We start from the raw sequence: 10334 nt of genomic DNA on the forward strand, positions 1-10334 counted from the left end.
AAAAAAAAAAGAAATAAATAAAGTGTGTAAATACAGAAAGAGAGACAAGGAAAGAAAGAGCGGATAAATATTGAAAAAGAGAGAGAGAGAGTTTGTGTGTGTGTGTGTGTGTGTGTGTGTGTGTGTGTGTGTATGTGTGTGTGTGTGTGTGTGGAGAGAGAGGTCAGAAAGATATGCAGAAAAGAGTTTACGTTTCGAAGCATAATACCAACAAAGCATGGTGACTGAGAGCTTTTCGCTCTGAATTCTTCAAAATGCGAAATACCTAAGTCAGGAAAATGTCTACGTATGTAATTTAAACTCTATATCGGCAATCTTAGATCTATATTTTGACGTATACGTTTCTCTGTATTATTTGCTTCTCTTTCCTTTTTACCTCCGCCCATTCCTCCCACTTCCCGTGCATTGCATCTTGTTTATTCTTTTTTTGTTTCCCTTCTGCGTCCTTCTATGTTTATTGTATATCGTATTCATTACTTTTTTGTTCTTCTTTTTTTCTTCTATCACTCCCACTACCTCCCAATATGGCCGCTTATTCTTCATCGTCTCATATTTATTCCCCCTTCTCAACGTCACTCAACTGTATAAACTACGTTCTCCTTTATCTGTCCAATCGTTCGCATTCCCTCCGTTATTTTCATGACATGCTTCCAAGTTTCACCACCTTATCATGCCTTCCTTCTCGCTACACTACTCGTTATATTCATTATTCCGATTTTTCTTTATACAAAAAGATAATAAAGCCGTATTAATATGCTTTTATCAGTCAATGCGTTCCTAAAAATTGCTTTATGGTATTAAAACAAATAAGGCCATTGCGTTCGTCACCTAAATAACCCCACAATCTCTATCCCTCTTTATCTATCTAATATTATATATGAATATACATATATAAATGTACATATATACATATGTGTGTGCACGAGCGTATGTGTTTTTATATGTGTGTGTACCTGCGTATGTATACAGGGTGACCCCCCCCCAAAAAAAAAATCTAAATGGGGGCCATCTAGAACATACGCTGTAGAACGGAACAAAAAAAAAAGGCCAAAGACTCTAGTGTTTTGATGTGATGTTTGGAATATTATAAACTAGTTATGACCAAAGTTTCATTTCATTCGGACAAAACACTAAGAAACGGGGCCAAATTAGAACTGGGCCCGTTTTTTGGGGGTCACCCTGTATAAGATGTATATCTTTATTCATGGGCAATATTTTAAATATGGATCATGCACTTTGTGTACTGTTTCAAACATTACAGTTTTCAATTTTGACGCTAACCTGCAAGTTTAAAGGAAGTCTATAATAATTATTGTGTTTATTATTTTTAGTCTGGATGAAAAACAAAAGCAATTTTTAAATATCCATATAACAAGAAAATAATTCATTTAATCTTGTATTGAACATGTCTTGAACAAAAAATTGTAAATGTAAATTCGAGTAGTTTAATACCTCTAATATGCACACGCACACACGCACACACACAATATATATATATATATATATATAATTAATTATATATATATATATATATATATATATATATATATATTTAGCGAAACCCACTATTTTTTTAAACAAACTTATAGTTAGAGCACTGTGAGATGGACATTTGAGGAGAAATGATTACAGGCGCTAATTAGTGGTCCTATGGTTAGACCTGCCGACTGTCAAAACGGCGGTTGTAGGTTCGATTCACGGCTGGGAAAAGGTGTATGTCTAGTCACACTGATGAGTTGTGATACCAAGAAACAGTACTGTATGTGGCTGGGAATTCTAGGCGCTGTATGTGCTCTCCGCTGACCTCGGTATTTGTTTCCAGTTGTCCTGTACATACACTGGAGAGGTGTAGATGAAGATTGCGTACCTTCTGGCATAAAAATTTCACTTTATATTTTTACAGCAGGACAATAAAATAGAATTTATACGCCTCTGCAGTGAGAAAATCAGAGAGATAAGGAGGTTATTATTTATTACTATAAACAGATACATACATATATATATATAACTCAAATGACCTTGTAACGAGTGATGTAACTCACTTTCCCGTTTACGATATATGGTTGCGCATGCGCGCATTAACATTAACCCATAACAACGTAAACAAATAAGCGGAAATCGCTTCTTTTGTAGATTTTGTCCTGCACACTGAAATATTACCGTTATTATTTCGAAATTATTATTTAACATGGGAAGAGTGGGGGTGTTTTGCAACTATTCTTTATTACAACTATACTGTCGCTATTTTCTTACAACCAAACAACTTTAACCCGTTGATAAACATAAGAACAATCGTAGTAAAGCTAAGACTACTACTACTACTACTACTACTCCCTTTTTCCTTCCTTCTTTTTTATTTTTTGTTTACATTTCTAGATGCAAAATAGTTGTGTGAGAACGGTGAATTTGTTGACACATTTACTAATCTGTTTCAATATTAGTTTTATCTTATTTAATTTACTTAGCTTTTAATTTTTGGCTTAAGGTTTTATTAAATTTTTTTTTTTAGATTTTAAGTTTCTATAACTTGGTTGAAGGACTTCAATATGGGCTTTTCATTTTATATTTCTCATCAGTAGGTTCATGTGCGTTTTTGCTGCTACATGACTTTCGTCGGCGTTCGATTCGTAGGAAAATCATGTTTAATTTTCAATTTTTGAGCGATTATTCGGAAAAATAGGTAACTTTACACGAATAGGAAGGATTTTTTTCATGTTTGAATGATCCGTCCGTGATTTTTCATTTTAATATACTGTTATGTAAAAAAAAACTATTTTCTTTACGCCACCAGTGTCACGCTCATACATGAGTTCCGTAGCTAATATAACATACTGACCCAACGGGTCACGGGTAGTCTGGTATATATATACATATATATATATATATATATATATATATATATATATATATATATATATATGGATGGGGCCTTCGTGAAGACTAGGTTAGCCGCCTGTTATATCGTTTTTAGCGGACTAACTAACCGCGAGAAATAGTTACAAACATACGGACCTTCTTGATTTATTTACCTGATTTGGGAGTTTTTGGTTGTTGTACGGTTGTTCACTTGGTGATGAGTTGCTAACATTTGCAATTCTTGTAGCAAGATCCTTGTAAAACGTTTCATAGAACTGACCACCCGTAGGCTACTTTCCAATTGACTACAAGAGTGTTTATTTTTGGTTTATTTAATTATTTGGACTATTATCGTCATCTTCTAGTTGTTGTTTTCATAGCGTTTTTGGCCAGTTATTCATCTGGCCTTCCCCAGGTTAACCGCGATAGGAATGTCAACCCATCCAACTATATGCACAGCAATTGCTGCCTTAAATAGCTGTTGTCATTTCGCCACGGTTTGGTCAACTAATCCTCTGACCGGCTTTGGGTGGGATCGAAATCGCTACATCTAGACAACACTCATCCGGAATCGCAGATATTCCGCATCTCTGTCCACTGCACCACGGGGGCCAAAGGGCAATCAAGTTTTTTTTTTTTTTCTTTTTTTGTCGAAGGCCAGAGGAATAATTGACCTCGTGAAAACAACTAGACTATTAGGATATAGTCCAAATAATTAAATTAAAAAAATATACAATTTACTCATCTCTAAACATAATTCCAAACTAATTCAATAATGCAAGAGTGTAGTTTAAAAGTCCAATGTAGAGACGTTCTTGTTGATCAGTCCTCTTAAATAATCAAATTCTACCCAATATCCAAAAGTAAAGTTAATTACACTGGTGTCTCACTCATTAATACTTATCATCGAGTGGACTGCGTCCATTGATAAGTGGTTACTCACATGTAAAATGTTACAAATTTCATGTCCATCTTTTTATAAGTTCCAATTTCTTTATTTTGTCCTTTCAAAACACCCGTTATGATCTTTCCTGCTATCCATTTATTCGAAATATACGTCGCTATTATCCAGCGCACATTTCACAATGCTTACTAACCCGAGGAACGCTGAGCTGAGCTGCAGCTTTTGTTTTTTTTTTTTTAATTTCATATCCGGTTTCAACGTTCAAGTTCCGGATTACATTCTTCCATACCCGGTTTCAACGTTCAAGTTCCAGATTACATTCTTCCATGCCCGGTTTCAACGTTCAAGTTCCGGATTACATTCTTCAAACGTGCTAGTGATTTTCAACCTTCCATTATTATCCATACTCAAAATCATGGAAAGACGAGAGAAACAACTATAATCTATCATTATAATATTACTTTAAATATTTCTGAAAGGAAACAATATTTTTTATAAAGTGTATTTGTCCGAAAGGTCTATTTAGTAAAATTTCTGTCTTTTCAGTTTAGTTAAACCAGCATCATCAGGGAGGCTACTTTCTCCCACTTGCCTCATATCACAATTTTAGATTTTACAAATGTGTAATACCTTAAAACATTGAAAGATCTCCTTTTAACCATCGCTGCAATTCATAACAAATTCCCTTAACGTAAACCGTAACTCGCAGCACCACATCTCAACACCTATCATCTCTCTCCTTTAGAAAACACCCGATTCACTGCCCATCAAATTTCGTCCTTCTGATAGCAGCTATTCCCCTCATTTGCAAATTAATGCCACATAAATAAACTCAAGTGTTTTTTTTTTTCTCTTTTTATTAAATTCTCTTTTTCCTTGCCCGATCCGGCACTTAATAGGTCACACAAACGCACTGCCGCTTATTTGAGTTGTGTCTTCTAATACTACGTTTTATTTATCTTTATTTATCTTTATATGTTTTACCATAAGATGAGTGTGCAGAAACCATTCTAGCAACGGGTGCTGTAGAAATGTGTACCCGGCAATAAAGACCAGACAAAATCACCAACAATTTAACCCGCACAAACTTATACTATTTCATTCTATCTTTTTTCACTATCAGTCACACACACACGCACACACACACACACACAAACACACACACACAAACACACACACACAAACACACACACAAACACACACACACACAAACACACACACACACACACAAACACACACACACACACAAACACACACACAAACACACACACACACAAACACACACACACAAACACACAAACACACACACACACAAACACACACACACAAACACACAAACACACACACACGCACACACACAAACACACACAAACAAACACGCATACACGCACACACACTTGCCTTAATTTATATCGAATAGTATGAATTCGCTTTTCCTTCAAATATTCTGTATCAAATAAATATATAGTAAGGAAAAAATTTGACTGGCATTTATTGTATTTTGGGAGAAAAGGTTGTTAGACTTTATTCTTTGTATGTGATATGTGTAATAGTGTATCTCTCTGTGTAAAGGGTCATGACCTGACCTTAATCTCTTATGACAACAATTACCTGTATGCTATTTTATTATACCCCAGATACCTAACAGCAACTATCAATGCCATAACGCTCTCATAAATATGAGGATAAAAAGCAATTCCGAAGAGTATACCTAAAGGTAAACATGCGGTTTGTTATTCATAAGCGCCCACATATTTTACGTCGAAATAATTGATAATAATAATATTACGAGTCTTCTGGCATAATATTGAAGATTTTCTAGTATTATAAGTAATTATCCTTCGAAATAGTTAAAAACGCTGCTTTTTTGAATTTTAATAATGTTTTTAGTTTTTGACTATTTTTTTTTTCTTAAAGGAGACAGAATATACTTATTTTATATATATATAATATATATATTTACATACATATATATTCATATATACACTTGTGCCCGATATTATTCATACCCCTCGGATCTTTGAGATTTCTCTAAGAATATTGCTCAAACCAGAAGATAGACAATATTAAAGGGATTTCAAACAATAAATCAAGCATAAGCATTTAATTTAAACTCAACAAATAAATAAATTATGCAAGTTTGAAGCATTATACTAAGAAAAACAATAATGGCACTAGTTCAAAATTATTCATACCTCTCTTACTAATAGTCAATAGCATGCCCTTTATTCTTAATAACTGCCTGTAACCGTTTTGGATATTTATCAACAAGGTTTTTACAAGCATCAACACTGATTTTTGACCATTCTTCAATGCAGTAGTTCTCTTAATCCCTCAAATTTCTAGGTTTCCGCTTTTTAACCTCAGTTTTCAATATGTGCCAGAGGTTTTCGATAGGGTTCAGGTCAGGACTCTGGCTAGGCCATTCCAAAACATTAATGTGATTATCCTCAAACCATTTCTTGACTATTTTGGCAGTATGTTTTGGATCATTATCCTGTTGAAGGACCCAGTTTGGTCCTAAATGGAGCTTCTCCGCATCCTGTCTAATGTTTTCCTGGAGTATCTCCAAATATTGCTCCTTCTTCATGGTTCCATCTATCTTGACCAAACTACCTGGACCACTAGCCGAAACGGAATCCCAAAACATTAGGCTACCACCACCATGTTTCACCGTGGGTATGGTGTTCTTTGGGTTGTAAGCTTCTCCTTTCTTCCTCCAAACGTAAGAAGCATCCATATGGCCAAACAATTCAATTTTTTTTTCGTCAGTCCACAAAATACTTGAGAAAACGGACTCTGGAGAATTCACATGGGTCCTAGCAAACTTTAGACGTGCTGCAAGGCGTTTTCCGGTGTGCAATGGAGTCCTTCTTGGTCTTCTTCCTTTCAGACCATTTTCATGCAGAGTCCTTTGCAATGTTTGCCTTGATATTTTTATGCCAGAAGACTCAAGATTTTCTAAAATGTCCTTAGTAGTGGTGGTTGGATTTGCATTAACACTTCTTACAATATTCCTGGTGGCTCTAGCAGACAGTTTCCTTTTCCTTCCTCTACCAATCAAGTTGTTTGTTGTGTGGTGGCTCTGGAATTTTTTGATGATGCTCTGTACTGTTGCTGTAGGGACCTCAAATTTCTTGGAAATTGACTTGTAACCTAAACCATCCTTATGTGAATTCACAATTTTAGTCCTAAGATCATTACTAAGCTCTTTTTTCTTCCCCATTCTAATAATTTTTATTCTTTTTTTGGTTTTCAGTTGATATCATTTTAATTTCTGAAAAATGCAAAAAACGAAATGAAATTAATCAAAGGTTGTATAAAAGCATTCAAAATAAGAATCAAACAGGAAACAAACAGTCAGCAACTCGATTAATACTGAAAAAATAAGGGGGTATGATTATTTTTGAACATTGCAGATTTTATAAATAGCTGTATATTTCTTTTATTACAAGTATCCCGAGATTTTAAAATGACGAAAATGATCAGAAGAGGTTTATTAAGAATATGTATCAATATGGACGTAAACAATAAATTCTTACAAAGTTACACCTAATAAACTCAATTTTCAAGAGGGGGTATGAATAATATCGGGCACAAGTGTATGTATGTTTGCATTGATATACACACCCATATATATTTATGTATTTATATATATATATATATGTATATATATATATATATATATGTATATATATACAGATACTGTCAAAAATTGTAAATGTAAACTTAATTAAAGGAATAAAATATAAGATGGTCAGGATCATGAACTTTGGAATGCAGACTTTTGTCATTCATTCACTATATTGCTCTGTAATTACATTGAGCTTCTTAAATAAGGAGTGTTATATATTATAAAGAAAAAAAAGGAGATTTCCACAAATATATGTATATATATATATATATATATATATATATATATATATATATATATATATTGGGTTGGGGAAGAAGTCTGTATCGTTTTATATTTTCTTGTTTTTACGACTTTTTGCGTTGCCACAAATGGTATCATATTCTTTAGTTAAAATAATTCCAGCCTTACAAAATTGTGCTGATCGTCGTTTGGGCTAATTTATTTTTTTTTTTTTTTTACTTTTTAGGCTTAGAAATGAAATATTTAGGTGGTAAAACGCAACATTTTTAAAACTTGCTCTTCTTCGCTTTTCATCGAGGTTAAAAAGCGACTGAATCATCCTGGGATATTTGCAAAGTTTACGGAGAAGCTGACATAGACGAGTCCGGAAACGGTTTGCAAAGATCGAAAATGTCAATTTTGACGTACACAACCGGCCTACAAGCGAACGATCTTCTTAACTCGACGAAGAGCGTCTCAAAGTGCTTTAAAGGGCGACGGTTACCATACTAGTCAAGGATTGGCCGCAAAAAAAGGAAATTTGGTCAAAAAACGATTCTCAACTATTTTCATTCAATGGAATTGGCCAAAATAAATGAAAGAGTTTGATAAAAATTCTACGTATATTTTCCCAACTTATATATATATATATATATATATATATATATATATATATATATATACATATATATATATATGTATATATATATATTTATATAAATTTATTTATAAAATTGTATATATATATATATATATATATATATATATATATATATATATACAAATTTATAAAGGTATATGTAGATAATATCTTCAAATTGGAACTAATCAAGATAATGAACAACTAATATCCTTGGTAGAGCACGTAAAGGGCTATGCAAAATTGAAGATAAAAATAATATTTGTTTTTATAGTCACATTTCCGATATATATATATATATATATATATATATATATATATATATATATATATATATATATACGGTGTGTTTTTAGAGGCAGCGAAATTTACATTGACATCTCCGTTGTATTAAATTGCAGATTTGGCAACGATCATTTATTTTGAGTTCAGCTTGATGTAGCAATTCACCAGAAAGTGATTGAGACGCGATGAAAAATTTGAAGTGACTGAAACACATATGCAAATTCAAATGATACGACCAATTGACTCAGAAAACATTTATTGAAACAATAATTTTACTAAATTAACCTGTAAACTGACCATCATGTTCGTGCGATTTCACCCCGTTAGATTATTTTCCTCATAGATATGTAAGACCTATGTCTACGCTAGTAAACCAGACACAATAAGCCACTTGGAAGCAACATTCGACACGTTATTGCCGAAATGCAGCCTTATTTAATGCGTAGAGTTGGTAAAAATTGGAATTCATAATGGCGCAACATACGCGGGTGGCATATGCCTACAATTTTGTAATTAAATTATAAATGCCAAAGATTTATCTTTGGAATAAACCACATATTTATGCAAAATATATTTTTCTGTGATTTTTTTTTTTTCATTTTAAAATTCGCCGTTTTATCGTTATTTATAAATTGTAGGTGCTAAACTGAACATCTTATTTTTAGTCCCCCTCTATCAGACACTCGTCTCGCTACAACTACTAACAATTTCCCTGGTTATCTATCTGTGCCTAAAACTAAACGTCAATTCTATGGGCAAAGTTTCTTTCCTGGACCGGCGCTTCTACATGGAACATAATACCGATGTTCTGATCTTTTTTAAGTACAACGTAAAAAAATCCCGTTCAGCCGCCACTTCAATAAATATATTCTACCCAAGTCTAACCAACTGACATTCATTAACATTCGGGTGGCATTCGGAATTTGATAAACGTGGACCGCCCTTTCTAGTAAAAAGAAACGTCAATTTTCTTCTCCAATTTTTTGGTAATTGTCCAGGTGCTACTTTAATATACAAGGTGGCCGACTTTAAAATAGCCCGATCTTTTCTAATCTTTCTCTCTTTTTTTTTCAGATTAAGCTAACTTAACTTAAATGTGGCACGATTTCTCTAACATTTCTCTTAACGACCATAAGACACCACAAAAAAAAATGTAATTCTTTTTCCAAGATGGCGCTACATGCCACAGCTCTCACAGATAACTGACACGAATTCATGACATAACTTTACAGAAGAGAGAACAGTAAGCAAAGGGTAATGGCTACTGTGTTCCTCGGACTTAATCATGTGATTTTTATCTTTTGGGGACTTTAACACAAAAGTTTAGGCAAATAATCTTCACAATCTAGATCAAGTAAAGGAGAATAGCACCAAGGTTATCAGGAGAATTCACCAGAGAAGATCTACAGTCCGCATCTGAAAACGTTATCAAACGTTCTCAGAAATTCATACATGTCAACGGGTGACATTTCCAGCATATTTTATAATATTGCAGTTAATTAAAAAAAAAACACTGCAGGTAATTTAAACGATAAAACAATGTTCCTCCTCTCTACTACATTTCTTTGGTTACTTTTAAGTGGGCCACCCTATCTATGTTTAAAATTGATACAAGACATCAATTTCGCATCTACGGTACAAAGATAATATTTGTCAACATCTTGAAAGCACGTATCTGTAGAATGCTAAATGTGTAAACGGAGATTATTAAAAAAAAAATCAAACCAACTATATCAGAACAGCATACGTATCAGATAAATTACGTTGAAAGGAAGATTTGATTATTACTTTCA

This window comes from Euprymna scolopes, chromosome 5 (assembly GCF_053919585.1).
Source record: "Euprymna scolopes isolate OS-2025 chromosome 5, ASM5391958v1, whole genome shotgun sequence".
NCBI classification, from domain to species: domain Eukaryota; kingdom Metazoa; phylum Mollusca; class Cephalopoda; order Sepiida; family Sepiolidae; genus Euprymna; species Euprymna scolopes.